This window comes from Phytophthora infestans, genomic scaffold (genome assembly GCF_000142945.1).
Source record: "Phytophthora infestans T30-4 supercont1.27 genomic scaffold, whole genome shotgun sequence".
Taxonomy (NCBI): domain Eukaryota; phylum Oomycota; class Peronosporomycetes; order Peronosporales; family Peronosporaceae; genus Phytophthora; species Phytophthora infestans.
In genome coordinates, this window is record NW_003303732.1 from 913970 (window position 1) to 937645 (window position 23676).

The following is a 23676-nucleotide window of genomic DNA, read 5'->3' on the forward strand; positions in this document are numbered from 1 at the left end:
ATGGTTTCAAATGTTGCGGAGCCGACCAGTGTGTCTACGTCAAGCGTTCCAAAAACGCATCGTGTACGTATGTCTATATGTGGACGACATGATCATTGCGGCCAAGACGCGCGACGAAATTCGGGAGGTCAAAAACGCCCTGAAAGAGCGCATTCAAGATGAAGGAGCTTGGCGAGGCCCAAATTCATTTTGGGAATGGAGATTGTCCACGATAGAGAATGTGGAACGTTGATGATCAAGCAAACTCGGTACATTGACGACATTGTGGAACGATTCAATCAACGGAACGCCAAGATGGTGGAGATCCCTTGTGCAGCAAACCTGAAGTTGTCCAAGATGATGTCGCCGACTACGGAAAAGGAGCGTGCCGAAATACGGTCACGACCGTATCGTTCCTTAATCGGGTGCCTCATGTACATCACAACCTGTACTCGGCCGGACATTGCCTACGTTGTCACGCAGCTGGCACGCTTCCTAGAGGATCCTGGAACGCAACACTGGAAGGCAGCGATTCGTGTTCTGCAGTATTTGAAGTCCACTCGCCATCATGGTATCGTTTACAAAAGTGGAACGAGTGGATTTGGAACGCAAGCTGTCAAGGCAGAAGCGTTTACGGACGCAGACTGGGGAAGCAACATTGACGACAGACGTTCAGTGTCTGGCGTCATGATCATGATTGGGAACGCTCCGGTGGTGTTTAAGTCCAAGTACCAGAGGACGGTTGCACTTAGCTCAGCGGAAGCAGAGTACATGGCACTAAGCCTTTGTACTCAAGAGGTACTATGGACACGTGCCATGCTGAAGGACATGGGTCACGAGCAAGTGGGAGCGACGCAGGTCTGGGAAGACAATCAAGGTGCTATTGCACTTGCAAGCAACGCTGGATATCACGCGAGGACCAAGCACGTGGATATCCGTCACCACTTTATTCGAGAGAATGTAGAACGTTCCACAATCAAGGTGGCCTACATCGACACGTAGCAGCAGTTAGCTGACATGCTTACGAAAGCACTGGGAACGAAGTCGCTAGCGTTCCTTCGCGAAGCAAGTGGAATCAAGAAGAGGAACGACGTGCAGTAGCGGTGAGTGGGAGTGTTGATATGCACCGACTCTGCACGGTTCGGCTAACCGGTGTGACGTTCCAAAATGGACCGGTCCCAAACCGGTTAATCTGGTGGATGGCCAGGAGCACTGAAGTTTAGAGGACAGATTTAATTGACTTTAATCTACTCACTTCGGCATTTACCGTTAACAACAACGACATATTGACTTAGAATTAACGAGCACGTGATTTCACGTCGATACGCACCGGGTGTACCCGTGGGTAAAACCTTTAATTTTGATCTTACTTGCCTAGGGTTTCTCTCGGTATCATTAAAGCAAACCTTCCAGTTCGGTGGTATACCTTATACAGTATACCATCCAACCAAGTACAGTACCTAAACGAGCCCATCTTAGATAGGTTCATCTGAACCCACACAAGATTTGTACAGCGTAAAGTACTTGTCCAGAAGGAGAAAATATAAAAAATGGACAGCCAAGTCTGAATTTCGGACAAAATGGAGTCTGTCCGCTGTGGCACATCCGCGCAGTGATGATAGGGGTTGGTGTGGGTGGTTCTGAGTCTGCAATGACATATGCTAGGTTAAAGGGCCCATTTGAAAATTCGCGGCAGTCGAGGAGAGGAAGCATCATGGGGAAGACGGCAGGGCACAAGGCTGCGGGATGCAGCCAAGAACAGGGTCGCGAGGTAGGCATGGACGCGACTGTGAAGACGGAGCTTGCAGCGGAGGCTACCGCGACTGCCAAGGGCGTCCAGACGTACAAGGAGCGGGAGGACAAGAAGAAACCCATGAAGAACAATCCCTGGAAGACAAGCTCGCGAAAGCTGCGCTACAGGGGGCACAAAAAGCCCGTCCGCACCTCCACCAAAGTGTACAATGTCGGCAAAATGAAGGCGATGTACATGAATAGCTTTCTGCGGCTGCCAGGAGTTCGTGAGGCGCTGTCTGCGCGGCGCAATGCTGTGCTTCGTCATGAAGCGGCTCCTCGTAAACCCGAGGTAATCGTTATTGCAGGGTCCATCATCAGCAACTACACCGGGGTTCTGACTACGCATAACTTCGCAGCAGATGAAGAGCAGACCTGCGACTACGCGTTGGAGCTTCAGCTCAAGAGCACTCGAGGCAAGAAAGTCTACATTGATGCGACGAGCTGTGGTGGTATAACGCGAATGCTGAACCACTCGTGCGACGCACCGTGCCACTTTGTGGAGCTACGCAGCCGCGAAAACGTGGCCGTGGTGGTGGTGGCCAAGCGCACGATTGAAGAGGGAGAAGAGGTGACTGTCGACTACGTGGACCCGTGGTTCGACTGCGTGTGTGGTGCTGCCAACTGCCGTGGCTAGGACAAAAAGCCGTGTATCCGGGTTCAAGATCACCGTGTTGCAATGTCGTAGGTGCCATTAAAGTAGGATGGAAGCACGAATTGACCATGAGTAGCGCCGAAAGCAACCTTTTTTGCAAATAAATCGTTTTCATGTTCTGGCGCTAAGCTCAGCGGCTTGGTTTGACAGGGGATGCAGCACCGAACCATTTTACTTCAACCTGCAATCTGAGAAGCTTTAAAAAGAAAACCCGTGTATTGAGAGGTTACTCTGACGTATGAAGCGTTGGGTAGAGCACCTCTCACGGCACTATCAGTCCTTATCACTGTGAGCAAGGCCACATTCGTACGCATTGCGGCTAAAATGCATGTCGTAAATATCGCGAATGACTTTGCTCGCATGGTAAGTTTCCATGCTTTTAGTTTGCTTCAGCACGTTTGCTACCACATGATAGAAGCACATGGATACCTTCAAAACGTTGTCATAACCAAATGCGGTTTGTATAGCATTGTATTGCGCTTCTTCGGCATCTCCCATCACGTAGCGCACTTTTAAAGGCTTTTGCATAACACGGAAGTACACCGAACGCAGTGCATATAGCATGTCCGTGTATTGGGGTTCCAAACGTTGAGAAGCTACGAACAACGCCACTAGGTGACATGAACGATATCGATCTGACATTCCACAAAGCAGTACTGGGTATTCCACTTGAGCCACCTTAAATGTAGCATCCACGTGAAAAACAAATGAATCCACCGGGCGATCCAACCTAGATAGAAGCCTTTTTGAAGTCACACCAACCACGAAAGGTTTTTCGTCAGATCCTGTTCCAACTTCGATATGGCCAGCATCATCCTTTTGACAACTAATAGTGAAAGATGCGCTATCCTCCTCAGTTCCGTTAAACTCCAACCCACGTATGTACTCAGTGAGCTCGTCCACAAAATCATTGTTCATCATTTTGGTCTTGCGAAAGTAGTTCGAGAAATTTTGCACGACCTTCAACTCTGGCAGATCATCCATACGAACGTTAAACTTTCGAGGCATCGCGTTTCGAATACGACCTGGTCGCAGTCCTTGCGCAGCCATATCTCTGATGTAAGTCTTATGCGCTTCTGTCAACTTGTTTTTCTTGGTATCCTTCTCGAGGCTGTTGTGTTCCCCACACTCGTTAATGGTGAACTTCCGTGTATTGTCGCACTCCATGACACGCCCACGCCACTGACACTGACAGTTTGCCTGTTGACCGCTAGTTTCGCATTTTGAGGATGAGCAGCTCAAAAGTTGGTAGCGCATTTCGTGGGGGGGGGTTGCCACAGTACATATCGTGCAGGGGACGGTATGACTGGTTCCCTTCTTGTACTGCTTAAACCCTGCTAGCGCAGCTTCTGCGGTAGTGGCGTCCACAAAATCGCGTACTATAGTCCACTGCAGCGTCATAGCAGACCGTGATTGAGGCAAGCCGTACCTGTCGGTCGCCCTGGGAGCCCCACCACGAAGGCGCCAGATATCCTCGGCAGCTCTGACTCGGGTATATTGCGATGTGCGCATCTGCGATAGGATAAAAACCCTGTCAAACGCCCATGAGATTGGCTAAAATACAATGTCCGCAATTCAGCTTCCTCTGTATGCAAGTCAGGTTACGATCTCCATGAAGACACAATGATGTGTGTTCTTCCCAATCGCTTGTGCGCCATTCATATATTTTATGTGCATTCAGGCACTTTATGTACTTTTTTGCATTAGTGTGTATGTTTTTCTGTTTCTCGTCCAGAAGCGGCATTCAATGCCACAAGATTTGTACAGTGAAAGGTACTATTATTAGTCCAGAAGCGGCATTGCTCCCACAGATTTGTGATGTGTCTCAGCCACCCACAGCTCCAAGCAAATCTTCTATAATAGCAATGTCATCGCAGATGGCCTCCAACTGCTTGAGCAACGTCTAGTTTCGTACTCCGTTGAACTACAAATGGTTCTGATCCGATACAGACAACGACGGTGAAATCCGCCATACCTTTGAAACACGCCCGGGGTTTCCCACCAAAGAAACCACTTTCAGCCAATCCGTATGTCGTATTTGGGCGTTTCTGTACAATCAAGCCAGGATGTGCTGATTCCTGCATCGCTTCTGTACATTTTGGAATCGTTTTTGTACTTTGTGCTCAGACTTTGAGCTGGAACTGCCACTTTCAACCAATCAAATAACTGGGCGGGTATTCTTGTCGCGCGTAATTTTTTTTTTTGTATGAAGTATAGTGTTCAGACACCGGGCGGATTTCACCGTCGTTGTCTGTACGGGTAATCTTGCAGTTCGTAGTAGTACTAAAACATAGAGGTAACGTTAGCGAAAGTTTGACATCATGGCCCCGACAGAACTTGCCGGATTTCATTTCGTGATCGACTCGTCCACGAACAAGCTTCTCGCTAGCAATAGAACGTTGCTGAGTCTGTCTCTATAATCCTCAAAAGCAGCAAAAAAGTATGCGCCTCGCTTACATACTCGCGATGGTGTTTGTGACCACTCTCCAGGGGTCTAAATAAAAAATTTCAGTATCACTAAAATCAGCTTTTTAAAATATAAAAACGGATTACTGCAACTTCCTTAAAAATATGAAAATGATATTGCTCCAATATTTCCAGTATAATTTACAAAAGTAGGTTCATAGAAACTTTAGATACAATTGGACGTCTAAGCACCGTATCTTGATGTCTGTATTGCCCACACTAGCTCTTAATTATGAATCTGATAGCCAAGCATTATCTCAGAGTCCACAAACAAGCAGCTTGCTATGATCAACGGAGGTGTTCTTTTTCAGCTGCAGAAGCTGCAGCGGTCAAGCGGTTCGAGATCTTAAGCAGTGGTAGCAAGAGGAAGGCATGCAAGGAAGATTACGCGACGCATATTCTTCGTGCTGGTCCAAGCAAGCGCGCTAAGCATGGAGGAGACAGTGGTGATATTATCTACAGCGAGTTGGGGGGGGGGGGGGTGACCCCCAACATCAAATGCATGCGAGCGATTACTCTCGCAGTGCAAGCTGGTGCTTACACCTTAGCGGACATGCATGTTGCCTGCCAATTTTGAGCTGATTATGTTTTTGCATGCAAACAGGGATTTATTGGATGTGACGAGGTTAGCTTCAGCTGGAAGTGACGCAGAGCTGTAGGCAATACTGCAATACTTACTGCAGTTTTCCTTATTGGTAATTGCTAAATTTCCCTTTTTATTATTGCGCTGACCCACCGTCAATTCCGTATAATACTGTATTGGAGAACCCCTGCCACTCTCCCCACCACCAGCACGGCGCTACCTGTCACCAAGGAGTCCAGCGCTGTCACCGAAAACGAAGCTTTACCTGATGCCGATCGCTTATTTGACGTAGACGGCGGGCGAATGCTGCGTCGCGCCGAGAAACACGCCTCAAACGAAGTGGGGGTCGACGAAGAGAGAATCTATACCAGGGTGAAGCAGCTCTTCAATCAAGCCATTTACGCTGCAAAGGTGAAATCCAACGGAAAGGACGCAGCGTATTATGCCGCACTGTTAGCACGTCTAAGGAAGGAGGGCAAGTGAGAGCTGTTCGCGTTGCGGTGTAGCTATGACAAGCCTCTCTAGTTTCCATCATGAAAACAGAACCTTCGTAGCCACCTTCACTACACCAATAAGTATTCATATAAAAATATATCACTTCACGAAAAAATATGAATACACACACTCCTCGTCTAACCGTTGAGGAAGTGAATCCGTGTGCGATACGTTATAAACTACAAACAACAATCAACGTTGCTTCCGTTTGCGCTGCATTAATGTGAGACGCAAGAGAAACCGATGCGATGATGCACGGTGGTTGCTATTTATTCAAGCTACATGCAAACATTTTTGACTAGCCTATACAACCATTATAGTACGAACGTGCATGTAGGTGTGTGTAAGGGGGGGGGTTCTTCGCGCAACACTAGGTCTTGTGAAGAGAATACTCTCTTATCCATCTTGTCCACACACGAAAGCATACCGTACGGGCATCTCGTTGCCGACTAGTTGTCGGTATGGTTTACATACAGTTTACAACCGATCCCATTGGGGTTCATCGTATGTACTTACAAATTCTATCCGCTCAAGATCGACAGATTGGATGACCTCGCTGAATATTAAGCGATCTAATCATGCGAGTTGTGCAGCTGTTTTATTTTTATCTACCCCATACATTGCACAATGCTATTATAGTACTACTTTTGCAGAGCATGTAGCCATGGATTGTCCAGTACAACCCACCATCAGGTTCCGCAAATACATGTATAGCATGACTTGACGTTTGGTGGCGGACAACGCGAAGGTGCACAGACGCAACAAGCTATCGAATGGATTACAGTATGACAACGACGTAAAGAGTGTGAAACGAGTACCTCTCGTTTTAATTTGCAAAAAATGACTCGGTCTTACGACGCCCAAGAGGCTTGAGCTTTAGTTGCAGTAAGCTGTTTTCACGTATCATTGTATCTGTAGTTGATATCACATGTTTTCGGCTCAGTCGACCTTTGTGTTAAACGCCTACTTATTAATAGACATAATTTTGCGGTGGCTGGATTTGCCACAGTACTCATTATATGCGATCAGACAAAAGTACATGTAATACCGGCGTGCGTTATTCGTGTCACAAATGGACCATCTGCGACAGGGATAACGATTTTGTTGTTTGCAGAATCTCCGAATCTGCTCATTTATTATTGGCTAACGCTTGGATACTTGTATTGTTCTGCAGATGGACTGTCCCGGATCATAAAACCAGACATGAGATAGGACGAGCAAACATCGATAGATGCTACAGAGCATAGAATGGTAGATCGATCCGGAGCCGTCGATATGACTGCCGGGGCTCGACTTATCAGCAATTCTAACTATCGGTTTGTATACCTCGATTTAATACAGCGACCTCGATGCATTATACGCTCTCTATCCGGAAATATAGGACCAGGTCGCGCCTAAATACGTCCCGAAATATTAGGCCAGATTTACTTTATATTGTATCTGTTTAATTAGGTGCGAATGATCGTGTTGTGGTCGAGATAAAAAAAATCCGTAGCTACGATTAGTTTTTGCGTAAGCACGGATTTTTTTATCTCGACGCTAAAGCTATGGAAGAAGTAGCGAATTCTTGCAGTTTTTCATACCTTCAACCCGTTTTTTTAAATGATTAGATACCTTTGATAAAAATTCAGTAAAATGTTTATGAGTACCAATCAGCTACCGTTGATTTTATTGTTTGGTCTTCAGCTTGATATTTCCGGATAGAGGACGTAAATCGAGCATCAACCCAAGTGAAAAGGACTGAATGGCCAATTCAATTGGAGTTTACAGCCACCGCGAGCCGACGGTGATGAACTCTGTTGGTTAAACAGGTTAGATACTTTTTGGATAGTGCAATGCGCTGATCCCAATAATATAGAGGTCTGTTTTGTCAAATGTATATCCAAATTTACAAAAACAGGGCTCGAATTTCTCGACACGCCAACTGGGCGTAATCAGAAGTTTATCCTCCAATCATACCGCCAATTCAATTAATTTGAGATTATGTGCAAACACCAATAGTAGGCATCGATTCAATACACATTTCAAATGACCTAATTTGTATAAACTTCACAGGTTTCACTAGAGTAAATGTTAGGCATGGGTACAAACTGAAAGAAACTTGGTGTACGAATCAAAATATAGCTTACTTTACTGCTCAACGCAAATGATGGGAATGTTTATTTTTAAAAAAAATTAAACAAAAACATTCCCATCATTTACGTGTTCTTACACGGCTAGGCGTTGCGCAAGAATATCACTACTACTAGTAAATCTGAATAACTGTGAGCTGTGAACTTACCTGCGTGTCGAGCACCAGTGCAATGCAGTCTGCCAGTATCCAGTACCCCTGTCTACGAGGCACCGTCTGTAACGGGGTACGTAGCCCTAAGTGTACCCTGGTTTACATGAAGTGTGACACGTCATACTTCAAGATATCTGGTACAAAGTACCAAGGTCGTCCAAAGCCAACCATTGGTTGATGAAATTGCATTTCTATAGGTGACTTATAGTTTGTATTAAAACCCAAGCTTATCTACCTATAAATATACTCAGTTTACATTCTACCTTAATTAGGTCACTTCGCTCTCTTTTGAATAAAGAGGGGACCTGTGAACTGCCGTTCACTGAGAGTTTGTATACTCTCGGAAGATAACTTCCTATAGAACAAGGTGCTGTGTGACCCCGTCACACTTGGTACCACTCGTAGTCAATCCACGCCACCGCGGGTAGACTACCTGAACCTCTCCGAAGTTCGTTGCCGTGGACAGGAACGACTTCTCCCATATGAACAACTCTCAGTTCGAGTCGGTTAGGAAGATGGCAGGCATCTTCGGGATGGAGGCCCTGCAGAGCCTGGTGGTGTCAACACCGGCCGAGCAGCTCGAGCGCGTCAATGCGTTCGACGCGTACGAGCAGGGCCTCATCGCGCATTTGCGGGAGAACCTGCAGGCTCCGGCGGCGGAAGCAAATCCGCCTCACCCGAAGCCAATACGGCTGAAGGTTAAGCCGTATGAAGGGAAGGAAGGCGAGAGCTTTCACTTCTCGGTCCGAGAAGTAGACCTCGCGATGGACGCAGCTCTGATCTCAACCGAGCAACTTCGTGTTGCTTTTGCACTGTCCAACCTTAGCGGCCGTGCTAAGCGTTGGGTGTACACACGGGAAGCATCATCCCCTGGATGTTTCACATCCTGGGCTCAGCTGTGTGAGCAGCTCCGAGCCGCGTTTCCCCCGGCGAACTACGAGTACCGCCAGCGTTCGCGCTTCCTCTCGTGTAAACAACGGAGACGTGAACTGCACGAGTACGTGCAAGAGATACGGGAGCCCACAGCGTCCCTAGTGGGAAACCCACTCAACGAACGCATCAAGATGACTGTGTTCATCGACGGCCTTCGAGTGGGCCCCGCACGCACTCAGCTGTTCCCGGTACAGTCAAGCACCCTTGAAGAGGCGACTCAAGTGGATCTTCAAAAAAACGTACAGCCATCGCCAGGCGCGTACGCCGGCCGCAGCATGGCCTGGGAGTTCCTTGTCGGCTCCCGGTCGAACAAGCCTCAACGGACCAGTTCCCATGGAACTCGGGTCCGCCGAACAGCGTGACATCCGCTGCTTCGGCTTCGGGAAGATGGGTCACTTCAAGCGCGACTGTCCCGCGGAAAGACTCCGAAGACGGTCCTTCCTCAAGCCCGTCCTCAAGAGTCGCTGGTAGAAACCAGGATCCCGGGGACAGGGGAACGCCGGGAACCAGTAGGGGCGGGGCGCCCTACTGGGGAAGAACTAAGTCTTCGTGATGGGTGCGCGGGTGGCGCGTACCACGGGGATTTAGCCCCTGAGAGTCTTCGCACTCTCGAATCGGCGAAGAGCAGCGTCGGGTTGCTCGTAGTACACGGATGTGTGCGGGGATACGATCATCCCTTTAGAATCTTGATCGATTCTGGGGCGTCGAAGAATTTCGCACGCCGTCCGACGGTTGCTCGTAACAGCAACAAGTTGTCCGATATATTGAGAGAAAGCAAGGGCAACGGGACGGATGGAGTGCGACCGGACGACGGGAAGGTCGTCACCGTCCCCAACGTCCAAGTGGATCGAGCCGTCAAGTTTGAAGACTTTGACAGCCTCGAACAGTTCACTGTTTTCGATATGGATCCATATGATATGATCCTGGGCATGCCCTGGCTTGAGAAGCACGAGCCCTTGATCGACTGGCGAGGCAAGGCGATCGGTGCCAGCCGCCCTGCGAAGTCCGACAGAGCATTGAGTCATGTTCCCACCTCTTTCAGGACCCGGGGCGCCCGCAAAGGTTGCCAGGGTACGGAAGCATCCAGCAGATGCTCAGGAGCTGTAAACGTATATGACGTCTCCGAGGATGTTTTGATGGTGGCAGCGACCGGAAAAGGCGCGGGCCAAGTGAGTAACCTAGGTCCACAAGCGGGTAACTTAGCTCCGCAGACAGCTGCATCTGTCACGAACACTGAGAACAGCGTGTTCAGAGTGGGTAACAGAGTTCCACTCACGGTCGCCCAGACCTTAACTGAAGAGGAAGGCGTCGAACAAGCTCCCTGTGTGGGTACCATAGTACCACACGAGGCCACGAGTGTCTCGGATGTCGTAGCGCCGACATCCCTAGACGTGGGCAGCAAAGCTCCACGTCACGGTCGCCGTCGTCATAGACACCGCCGCCGTCTCAGATCGACGACGCTTCAAGTGACTCGGAGGCCAGGACCCGGGCTCCTCCGACAAGGCCGATGGAAGAGTGTTATCACATCTTCGATGGCGAGACTAATTTACCCGTCAAGGCATCTGGTGTCCACTTGGAGCCGTTGCCAGAGGTTGCAGAGATACTGAACCTCGAGGAAATGACGGTTGAGACTTTCCTGGCCAACCTCAAGGTTGGAGAAATTGCTGAGATGGTGCTCATGAGACCTAAGACGACTCGGGAGGAGCTGAACACCTCCTCTGTCTTGGCCGAGAACGTCCTGGAAGACCTGAACAAGCAGCGTCAGACGCGCTTGGGTTCTGAGATCCTTAAGAACCCCAATGAACCGGTGTATCCTTTGGTGACGGAGTATGCGGACGTGGTGAAGAAACACCCACCGACCGGATCGAGGTGTACGGCATGAGATTGATCTCGCGCCCAGCACAAAGTATTGTGTCACGAGGCAATGGTCTCTTCCGCGCGAACAGAGCGAGGTCATTGATGCCTTCTTCACCGCGAAAGGGAAGGCAGGCATGGTGCGGGAGTCGAAATCCCCGCACTCGACGCCGACTTTCTGCGTTTGGAAGCCGAACGGAAAGAGGCGTCTGGTTCACGCTTATAACAAGCTGAACAACGCAACGGTGCCGGCCCAAACACCAACCCCACGAAAGGATGTGTTGTTAAACAACATGGCCGGGAGCGTACTGTACAGTGCGCTGGATTTAGTAGACGGATACTACCAGATCCTAATGCAGGAGAGTGACATCACGCTCACCGCGGTAAGCACTCCAAGCGGCATGCTTTGGGAGTGGCTCGTCATGCCGCAAGGCTTGTCTAACGCCCCGGCGACGTCCAATCGCCTGGTGACGCAACTGTTTCGCCCTTTGCGTACCTTCGTACAAACGTACTTCGACGTCATATTCGTCCATAGCCGTGCTGAGGGAGGCAAGACGGCCATGGAGGTGCATCTAGGACACCTCCGTCGAGTGTTGGACGTAATGCGAGCGAACAAGCTCTACGCCAACATCGACAAGTGCGTTTTTGCGTCACCAGAGATTAAATTTATCGGTTGCTCCGTAAGCAACGTGGGCGTTCGGGCTGACCCAGACAAGGTCAAGGCCATAGCAGCATGGCCGACGCCCCGATCCCAAAAGGATCTTCGAAAGTGGTTGGGCTTGGCCAACTACTTTCACAAGGACAGCACAGGGTACGCGGGCTTCGCTAAGCCCTTGTCGAGCCTCCTTCAGAAGGACGTCGACTGGCGCTGGAAGCAGGAGCACCAGGATGCTATTGACAGTATCAAGGCCAGTCTCCAAGAGGCCCCTGTCCTGGCCCTGCCGGACGAGACGAAGCCGTTTAGCGTCGTCTGCGATGCCTCCGACCACGCAATCGGGTGTGCATTGCTGCAGGCTGACACGGCTGGTCATGAACGAGTCATCTCGTTCCAGTCCAGGCAGCTCAAAGCCGCCGAGCGGAACTACCCTGTCCACGCCAAGGAGCTCCTGGCAATGAAATATGCCCTTGTGAAGTTTTGTGTTCACCTTTTGGGCTCGAGGCCCTTCGTGATCTACACAGACCACGCATCCTTGAGGACGGAGACTAACCCGCCTCACCTCTCCCAAAGGATGGCGAGGTGGCTGTCCTTCTTCGCGGAGTACAACTTCAGCGTCGAATACAAGCCGGGCAAGCTCAACGTGCTTGCGGACGCCCTCTCTCGGCGTCCTGATTATGCGTTGGCCCACATCACACGGGTGACAACGGATCTATCTGATCGGATATCGGGACGATGAGGCTGTCGCGCCTATCGTCAAGTTCCTCATGGCAGGAACGAGCACGAAGTCCGACTGGCTCTCGCCACGACAGCGCTCACGGCTCCACCGATATGAGTTGAAGGATGGCCTCCTCTGTTACCGGGTGGAGCCCAATGAACCTCCAAGGGTAATCGTACCCAACGACGAGGATCTGAAGTTCGATATCCTCGCGGAGGCGCACGACGCGCCCTCCAGCGGCCACTTGGGCCGCGAGAAGACCTTTCTGTCGGTCTCTCAGGCCTTCTGATGGACCCACATGTACAAGTAAATCGCCCGATACGTAATACATGTGAAACATGTCAGCGGGTCAAACTCGCAGAGCACTCTTCGGCTCCACTACAGAGCCTGCCCGTACCGGCTGGCTGTTGGAAGTCGATGAGGCTTGACTTCATCTTTGGGCTTCCCGCCGACGGACACGGCAACACCGGAATTTTGGTGTTCGTGTGTCGGCTGAGCAAGATGGTACATCTTGCTCCGGTTCCTGTCACCGGTACGGGCGAACAAACCGCAAGGTTGTTCGTCGATGGCGTGTTCCGCTATCACGGTCTCCCGGAGACGATTGGCTCGGACCGAGAACCGCGGTTCACGGCTGTGTTCTAGAAAACGCTGTTCTTTTTACTGGGAACTCGCCTTCAGATGTCCACTGCGGACCATCCGCAGACAGACACTCTGCGCAGTGTGTGCGTGGTAGCGCCACGTACGTGGTCGACGCAGCTTCCAGTTGTTGAGTTTGCGCTCAACAACTCGGTGCACGCGTCCACGAGGTTCACGCCGCTCTACTTGAACGGCTTCCGTCACCCCAGACTGCCTCTCACTCTTCGAGGAGACACTGACTCCTCTATTCTAAGTCGGGGAGAGGCTCGGAAAGCCCTTTCCTCCTAGGTTTCGGATGTGAGACCAGTTTCACTGCGGAATCAAGTGGAATCCTTTATGGATACCAAGCTGAGCGTTGTCGGCAGGGTCCGCGATGCCATGGCAGCGGCCCAAAATAAACAAAAAGAGTACTCCGACGAACATGGAAGAGAAACATTAAGTGTATTTAAAGTGGAGGACTTAGCGTTACTAGACACGAAAAAACCTTCCTCTTGACACTGTCAGCTCTGTCGGCAGCAACAAGCTGAAACACCGCTTCATCGGACCATTTGCAGTCCTGGCCAGACATGGTGCGTCGTACACCATCGATCTGCCAAAGTCAATGACGACGCACCCGACGTTCTATGTTGTACGTCTTAAGCGGTACTTTGATCCGCAGGGGGTTCCTGACTCGCAGACCCGCCTTGGCCCAGCTCCTCAAAGCGAGGGCGGGCCACAGTACGCCGGAGGAGCACCGTACGAACGGACCCCGGCGCCAAACGCCGAGTACGCTGAGTACGCCGGGTACGCACCATACGCGTACGTCTGGGAGTGTGCCGCAGGCGGCTTCGAACGTGGCAGCAGAGCCTCGATCCGACGGATCATGCAAAAGGCCTCGTCCAGATCGGACGAAGAGGCCCGATCCACCCGCAGATGCAGGCTCGCGACCTCTCGCTCCAACAGGTCCAGGCGGCCCACAAGACGAGCGAGCTCGCCCTGATTCCCGGCCTGGGCGGCAGCATCACCGCCAGTCCCAAAGCCAAGTGCAATCTCAAGCACGAGGACACGTTGACGGAGGCGGTCAACCTCAGGGACCTGTGTCGGACCCGCCGTCGGAGCACTCGGACGAGAGTGGCGTTCGGGAGGCGCCGAGTACTCGTACTCGTACGAGGGCACCTCCGCCCCTGCTTGACGGGAATAGAGAAGTCCACTTCCACGTGAAGCGGGTCTTCCAGGAGCAACGGCGTCGCGGTAAGCGACAGCTCCTCGTGAAGTGGAGGGGTTATGCCCACTTCGAGAACTCGTGGGAGCCGATTGAACGGCTCCTGATTGACCGCCCGAAGGCTGTCGCAATCTGGGAACAGAAGCGGCGGCAGCTTCATAAGTAGTCCGGGGCTTCTTGCCCGAACGGGGTACGGACGATGAATACACTCCGTACCCGCGCTCATCGTGAGCGCTGGAAGCCGCACGCTTCAGGATGTCCCTTGGCAGCATGCGCTTGCTGAGCAAGTGGGTCCACCGAACACAATGATCACGCTGGTCTAGGATAGGGGACAGCAGCTGATCTTCATGGGGTTCCCGTAACTCCGTGGGAGAGTACTTAAGAGACTCCACCCATGCCCAGAACATGTCCTCACAAGAACCCCAAGTGGGACAGCTCTCGGGTATTACCCAGAGGTATCCACAAAGAGGATAGAGACCACCCCGGGTCTCGGGCTTCTTACGACAAGTGGTGAAGTCCTTAAGGGGGATGCGGTGTGGCGCGAGAAGCACACACCGAGCAGCCTCCAAGTTGTCAACGAGCAACTGCTCTTTCTGAACAAGGGCACGTTCGTAAATGCCCCTAAAAGTGTGCCCGCACACAGGGCCACGAGGAGCGACAAGAAGCTCTAAGAAGAGGTCAGCCCCAGTGCTCTCCTCAGGAGACCAATACCCTCTTGGGCTGATGGCAGCTCCCTGGCTGACGGGTGCAACCACGATACCCCACGCACTCGTTGAGCAGCTTGGAAGTCCTCCTGCTGCTGGTCGAGGTCATTCGTGACCTCCCTGGGCTCAGCGATAGCACCCTCCCCTTCCTCTTCTTCCCCCTATTCCTCCTCTGCATCCGAGGAGTCGAAGATGCCCCGATGGGAGTGCCGAGTCGCCTTCCCCTTGCGGCGTGAAGACTTAGAGGCGGTATGCTTCTTTGATGGCTTGGCGCCTTCGGCTTTAGAGGCCTTAGCACGCGCAAGACCCTCGGCAAGCAAGAGACGCTTGCGAGGATTCTCTCCTCATCGCCACCGCCTTTGGGAGTGCCCTTAGCCTTGACGGCGGGACTCTCAGAGCGCATAGACGTCCTGGGACTGTGATCTCCTTGATCACTAGCGAGCGACTGCACGCTGCCATCCTTGTGCTCGCTGGGCACTGGGCTGTACCCTCCCACAGAGCCCGCAGGAGCATCGTGCGTGCTCTCGGACTCGGCTTCGTCCTCACTGCCAGAGTCGAACTCACGTTCTACGAACCGAGGGCTCGGACGATTGTCTGGAGAGGACGAGGGCGACGGGCTGCGGCGCTTGCTTGCTCGCTTGTTCACAGCCGCGTCACCTGAGGAACCCATCGCCTCGGAGGCCACCTGAGCAGTCTCCTTAAGTGCCAACCTTTGCCGTGAGGCTTAGTGCTCTTGGCTTGCGCCTTCCCGGCAGCAGCCTTGGAGCGTGTCTTCGCACCGCTCTTTGCAGTGCCACGAGGCTTGGTAAACGGTCGAAGTGGAGACCTAGAAGAAGAGCGCACAGACTGCTGCTCGAGGCTCTAGCTGTGGAGTGAGCCTCCGCCGCGCTCGCGCGGCCAAGTCGATGGTTTTCGACTTTGAGAATGAAAGCTTGTGACGAACACCTCTTCATTCTGATTGGTCGGTAAACCGAACCTAAGTGGGGGAGGATGTAACGGGGTACGTAGCCTTAAGTGTACCCTGGTTACATGAAGTGTGACACGTCACACTTCAGAAATATACACGTTATACTTCGGGATATTTGGTACAAAGTACCAAGGTCGTCTAAAGCCAACCATTGGTTGATGAAATTGCATTTCTATAGGTGACTTATAGTTTGTATTATATCCAAGCTTTATCTACCTATAAATATATTCTACCTTAATTAGGTCACTTCGCTCTCTTTTGAAAAAAGAGGGGACCTGTGAACTGCCGTTCACTGAGAGTTTGTATACTCTCGAAAGATATCTTCCTCTAGCGCTAAGTGCTGCGTGACCCCATCACACCGTCCACTGCCAGTGTCGGCAAGACATCCCAAGGACACTTATGCGCCTGGCAGTGCAGCTTGCGGCTGCACTACAACCGGCTACACTGAGTACACATGCGTGCAATGGCGAAGGACTATACCAAGGACTGTATGCACAAGGACAATGTTGGTTGTGCGCTGCCAAGATGGTGGGCTCAACGACCCTGCGTTTATCTAGACTTTAGTATTTACTTTTTTACTATTTGTATACTAATCTACCTTTTGCGGAACAGCGGTGTTCTGGCGGAGGCTGCTCCCCACTTTGTGTTTTGACGCCTGCCGCTCACCCGAGAGCAGCAGAGAAGAGCAGCCTCACTAGACACCGCGGTCCTGTTGCGGCCTTTTGTCCGGCACTTACTTGTTTAGACATTGTTCCCTTAATTCCTCCTATAAAGTTGATCCTTAAGTGTGTTTAGATTTAAATGGCACCTTCTCTTAGAAGCGATTGACACATGGAGAGCAATCCCCCCGTGATGAACCCTACGTCAGCATTGGTCATGAGCCCAATCAGGGTGCAGTCTGCGACTGACGTGGCTACTTGTGCTCCAGACACGAGTTTTGGAATTTTAATTAATCAAGATCAATCTTCGACCCCATTGGCAGGAGATACAAGCTTGAACAGTGACGCAACACTGTCGCACAGTGATGCAGAACTACTAATACGTTCATTGGCTGGAGTTCTGGGTGGCCGCTCGGTATTCCAAATGTTACTCGAAAGTATGCACCAACTTTCATTAACGAACACGGAAGAATCCGTGCCAGTTGACAATCCTTCCCTAATGCTGCAAAACTAACCAAACGGCGACCGAAACCCCGCCGATCTGTGGCGCCCACTACACAGTATGAACCCTACTGGCCGCTACAACGACGGCGAGCTGGCTGAGTACACCAAGGCCCTCGTCAACTCACCCCCGATCAAGCTAAATCCGAAGGGCGACTACGAGACCTGAAAGAGCGAGGTGCCGCTGCACTTCGAGCCGAAGATGCTGGGTGACATCACCTACGGCCCTAAGAGTTATGATGCAGCGGAAGGCATGCACGTGACAAGTATCGTGTGTGGTACAAGTCGCGCAAGAGCAAGGTGTTCGCAGCGCTTGCGTTGTCACTGTCTGTGGATATGCGTACGACGTTCAAGATCGACGACAGCCACGACAATATGGACGCCGCTGATATGCTTTATGATGTGACCACGCACCACTTTGAGGCTGGAGATGGCATTAATCCTGATTACCTACTGCAAGGGTTAGTGACGCGCGGGCTCAAGCCAAACGAGTCGGTGTCGCAGTACGTTGACGACATCACGAAGAAGATGACACTTCGACATCAAGCTAATGGTGAGATCGCTGAGTGGCAACATGCCAGCCTACTACTGTCAAGCAGCGTGGAAGTGTTTAAAGATCTCACCCGCGAACATGGCAACTGGCTAAACAGCCATGATCGCAGAGCTCTGACACTCGCTGAAGCTCTACAACGACTGCGCGCTGCTGAGCACTAGCGTGACCGCTGCATGCGCAGATCAGACAACCGGTCGCACATTCAATGCAAGTCGCTCACGTCGGAGCGCATCAAGGACAAGGTCAAGCTCGAGGACGCAAGCGCAACAAGCAACAGCGTAAGCGATCCAAGGGTGTTGCAGCTAAGAAGCAACGTACAAACTACCCGAACTTCCAACGAGAAGGACACTGGTACGCCGAGTGTACGGCTCTCACTGGCCAGCAACCGAGGCCAGAGCTTGCGTACAAAACCGCAAGAGAGACAACCCAGGGCATCTGTGTCGTTGGTAAACTCCTGACGTCGTGTGGACGCGGTGGCTTTGGACGAAGATGGCCAAGGACAGCTTGCTGGTCTATCACTATGCGGCGCCAATGCAATTGACCATACGGATGGTGCTGAGCTATCGCTTACGGCTACGCAAGCACCTGTATGATCATTAATGTCTCCTACGGAAAGTCAATATGCAGGAGAGAGACGTGTCGTGGAACGTACGCATGCGAGTACGTAGCGCACTCAATGGACAGTTGTGCAAGCAACACAGCGACTGCAGCTGCAGATTGAAGTTCCTGTTCGACAAATACAATTTGGAGGGCAAGGACTGCAGCAACGGCGACAACAAACCTTACTGCCTACACCGCAAGCAACAGTCGCTGTGCAAACTGCAATACAATCTGCGGTACAACCCGAAGTGCAACCTACTGGACAACCTTCTGTTTAACAGGATGTACAAAACACTGTACAATATGCGACTCAAGCTACAGTACAGCGAGGTATGCAGTCTACTGCATCTAGCACTGCGCAGAATCAGTGGGAGGGCGGCTGGTCTACTGCTGGACTAGGCCCTACGTGGGAATCAGTAATCTACTACTTAAAACAAGGACTGTCGAGGAACTCGCAAGGACCTACACTTGAGTCATGGCGCAATCAAGCTGAACCACAAGGGGGTTCGGCTCTGCCGGGGGATAGTTATCGAGGTCCTGATGCCGGGTTTAACAGACGTCAAGAACCAGAGATGCGCAATGATTGCAGACCTTACTTGGAGAGTACGTACGAGAGAGCCAAGATGTTGAACACTTCGATCTTCCTATTCGAGGGCGAGGACGAAGGCGTACACCACCCCGATACTTCAATTGAGAACGATCTTCATCAAGAGGAAGAGACCGCTCTTCGTCGCTGCGAGGGCTTGAAACAAGAGGATCTCTAGGGCGTAGCCGATCACCACCGCGTCAGCAGCAGTGGCGTAGCGAGAGACCGAGTTGCTATGGACCGCCGCCTCAACGCGATGATTGACTGAGTCGCTATGGACCGTCGTCTCCGCAGCAGCGGTGGCGTGATAAAATTTCGAGAGGACGAGGACCCTCACGTTGACGTAACAACTACCAAGGGCGGAATATGTCTCCACGTCGATTTGAAGACGGTCAGACCGTCTTACTCCCGTCAAGTCGACGCTGTTAACCAGAACGAAGGTATGCAGTCGGCTCAGTCTGAGTTTGTGGAGTGGATACTTGATTCAGGATCCCAGGCTAATGTCTGGGGTGACCTATCATTGTTTACTACCATAAGGAAAGACCAAGATGGTCGACTTGACTTTGCGAATAGCCCAACTGAACACACTTCTGTTTGTGGGTATGTGCTATTGCGTATTGTTAATCAGGCAACCGGCCAGCTCGAGGACCGTCGCCTGGATGACGTGGTGTACACATTGAGCGCGAAGGTGACCATCATTAGTCTGGGCTAACTACATATGAAGGGCAGCTTCAAGCTGACACGTTCAGATGACCAGCAGACCGCTTGGATCTCCAAGCCGATCACATCACTCAAGTTCATGATATGTGACAGTATTTACCGACTACGTGCAGAGGGAATGACTGGAGTTTAGGGGGTGGAAGCTCTAAAAGAGGACATGGGCCGCACAAATGCCATGGAGCTGCTTCCTCAACGATTGGGTCATATGAGCATGAAGACTGTGAAAGCGTTAGCAAACAAACTCGAAGTTGGAGTTAAGATGAATGCAAAAGGTCTAACTTCCTACGGGTGCGTTGCTTGTGCTGCCAGTAAGGCGAAAATATTGTCGTATAAACGGATTCCATCACGGAAGTCCAACCCTTTGGATACTCTCATGATGGACATTTGCTCTGTGAACGAACAATCCGTGGATGGGGCTACTATATTTCTCTTCATTATAGACGAGTCTACGAGGTACAAGTGGCCTTTCCTACTGAAGAAGAAAATTGAAGCAACGTTCCACATCAAAGTCCTGTTGAACAGGCTGCGAACTCGCTTTCCTGAGCAGAAAGTGCGGCGACTACACTCTGACCAAGGAGGCGAATTTGCAAATAAGGAGCTAAGTGACTACTGCGTTTACCAAGGAGCAGCAGCTTCCGAACGCCTACTCTCCTCAAGAGAACGGCACTGTGGAACGTGCTAACGGAGTGGTTCTACCAAGGATCAGAGCGAAGCTAGCCACACACATGCTCAACCCCTTGTGGGGAGAAGCCTTTCTGCATGTGGTGACGACGTTGAACTGGTTGCCCACCAAGCCCTTGGGTTGGTATCCCCGCACCAGAAACTGTACGAATCGGAGCCTTTGCTGGATGACCTGCGTACTTGGGGCTGTCTAGCACACGTGCGTGTTCCCCTGAGTCAAGCCAAACGAAAGAAAAGCAGGAAGCAAGGGCAAGACTATGTTTATTACTGGGTTACGTGAGCCGACTCTAGGAAACAAGTTCATTGACCTGGTGACAGCGCAAGTGGTGACCGCTCATAGTGGCAATGTGAAGTTCCATGACGAGCTCACGACTGATGGAATCCACATGAAGCGTCTGTTGGAAAACGCATTCTTCGATGGTGACCATACTCTACTCGATATTGTAACTGTGGCGCGCATCAAGACCAACATAGAGACGTATCTTCCCAGTTGGAGTGATGACATCGCTAGTGCGGGAAAGCCACTTGAGACGGTACCACATGCTGCTGAACCTGCATAGACTGAGTTAAGTTCGAGTGGGAGTTCGTCAATTGTTGACGTACCTGTGAGCAAGGACAGTGCAAAGACTGCTGGTGATATAATACCAGCCTTGTTGCAGGTTCCTGCTGAAGAAGCCAAGGAAGATTCGGAAGCGAGGAAGCGCAAGAGACGCAGAATAAAGAAGAAGCCTGTAACGGTGGAGAAGGAGACAAGTGACTTCGAGACGCAACCTCCACCAAGAGAGCCTTGCCTAGAGCGACCAAGAAGCAAGCCGAAGGTGAACGTTCGATTGTCGGAATGTGGTAGGCCTAATGCAGGCTACGACTACGGATGTGCAAATCTCGAACGACGTACAAACAAGCACGAGCAAGCAAGTATGGTAGCAGTGGAGAGCTACAATGTTGGTGGAGCTTCAATCGTTGAAAGGTCACAAGACCTGGAAAGTTTTACCCCTCAAAGATGCCAAGAATGTGATTACGTGTAGGTGGGGCTTTGCTGTGAAGCGAGACGAGCGTGGGCGGATCAAACGATTCAAAGCGCGACTAGGGATCCACGGATTCAACCAACAGTTTATGGTTAACTACCCTGATACCTATGCACATGTGATCCGGTTCGAGACCATACATGCGGTTATCTACTCTGCTGTAAAGGAGGTTGGGAGGTACTGCAATTTGACGTGAAGACGGCGCTTTGGTATGGGGACTTGGACGATACTATCTTCATGGAGCAGCCTCCTGGCTTCCAGGTGGATGGACCTGGATTCATTTGCAGATTGCTGAAGGGCTTGTACGGACTGAAGCAAGCACCGAGCGTTTCAAATCGCGCTCTTCACGCGAAGTTTGTTGTGATGGGCTTTACTAGGACGTACGTTGACTATAGCCTACAAGCATTGAGGAAAGATGGTGAAGTCAAGTTGCTACTGACCTCTTACGTGGACAATCTACTGCTGATGGGGCCACGTGACCTGTGTGCTACGATTGCTGCCTCACTACAAGAGACATTAGAGCTTACGACGATGGGCACAGTCAAATATCTTATACGAGGCGAGATCCTGATTGACCGACCGCGCCGGCAGATTGTGTACTACCAGAAGCATTACGTGCTGGAGGTGTTGAATAGTTGTCATATGGAGAACTGTGATGGCTGCGCTACACCAGAAGCTACAATGACCTCAAACAGACGTGTCTGCTTCGAAGGCGTATATTCCCTGCAGAGAGCTATTGGGTGTTCTCCAGTACCTCGTTAGTGCATCGAGACCTGACATAGCTCATGCTACCCGACACCTGGGCAAGTATCTTGCGAGATACGATCATCTGCCCTATGCACAAGCCAAGCGGGTGTTGCATTACCTGAAGGGAACGTGTGCCTTTGGACTAGTGATGAATGTGAAGCTACCGCCTGACGTGCAAGTTAGTGGCTACTCCGATGCTGATGATGCGATCGACACTGTAGATCGACGGAGTATCAGTGGCTCCATAACCATGCTTGACGCCAACGTCATCTCCCACGCATCTCAAAACAGGAAATTAACGCGCTCCGTACCTGTGAAGCAAAGAACGTTGCGATGGCAGAGGCGACCAATCATATGTTGTGGCTTGCTGTTCTATGCAATGCGTTGAGCTTGAGGCATCCATATTCAAACTACTAGGAGACAACCAAGGAGCCGTTGCCTTAACTGCGAAACCATGCAAACATTCGGAATTAAAACATATCGACAACAAGTACCACATGAGCAGACGCCACGTGGAGTTGAAACAACTTACAGCACGACACTATGATATGGTGGCCGATATCATATCAAAAGCGCTTGCAGTGGTGAGATTCACACACTTTCGCATGGCTATGAAGGTCTTACCTATTGTGTCGAGTGACGACAACGTATCCAATGACATAGCTACAGCTACGACTACTGCTACCGCATTGACTGCTGCTGTTGATGCGAAGGCTATAACTGAGCGACATTGATGAAGACGCGGGCGATCGATTGAGAGCGGTGTTACTGTGTGGGATGCTATTGTTTGTGTGCTTTTGACTACGCTATTGCTAGGACTATGGTGGCAACGAGAATGGGCGTGTGTGGTCGCGACGACTTCCAAGTGCGTCGCCAAGTTCAAGTGTGGGTGTGAGCTGTGAGCTTACCTGCGTGTCGAGCACCAGTGCAATGCAGTCTGCCAGTGTCCAGTGCCACTGTCTACGAGCCACCGTCCACTGCCAGTGTCTGCAAGACACATCCCAAGGACACTCATGCGCCTGGCAGTGCAGCTTGCGGCTGCACAACAACCGGCTACACTGAGTACACATGCGTGCAATAGCGAAGGACTATACCAAGGACTGTATGCACAAGGACATCGTTGGTTGTGCGCTGCCAAAATGGTGGGCACAACGACCGTGCGTTTATCTAGACTTTAGTATTTACTAGTTACTATTTGTATACTAATCTACATTTTGCGGAACAGCGGTGTTCTGGCGGAGGCTGCTCCCCACTTTGCGTTTTGACGCCTGCCGCTCACCCGAGAGCAGCAGAGAAGAGCAGCCTCACTAGGCACCGCGGTCCTGTCGCGGCCTTTTGTCCGGCACTCACTTGTTTAGACATTTTCTTGATTCCTTCTATAAAGTTGATCCTTAAGTGTATTGAGATTAAGATGGTGCCTACGCTTGGAAGTGATCGACACATGGAGAGCAATCCCCCCGTGACGAACCCTACGTCTCCACTATAACTATAAGAATGTATGTAAACAAAGCCGTTGAGGTGTGTGTCGATCGGCAGAAAGATAGGGTCAGAAGACTGGCGACCCAGAAACTGCAGTTGATTCAGTGCCTTGCTGCAGTTATTTGACGCAACATCGAAGCGCTGAGGCTCCTGTCACATGATTATTTCGGAGCTCTACCTCATCATGCGGTATTTGGCACGAAG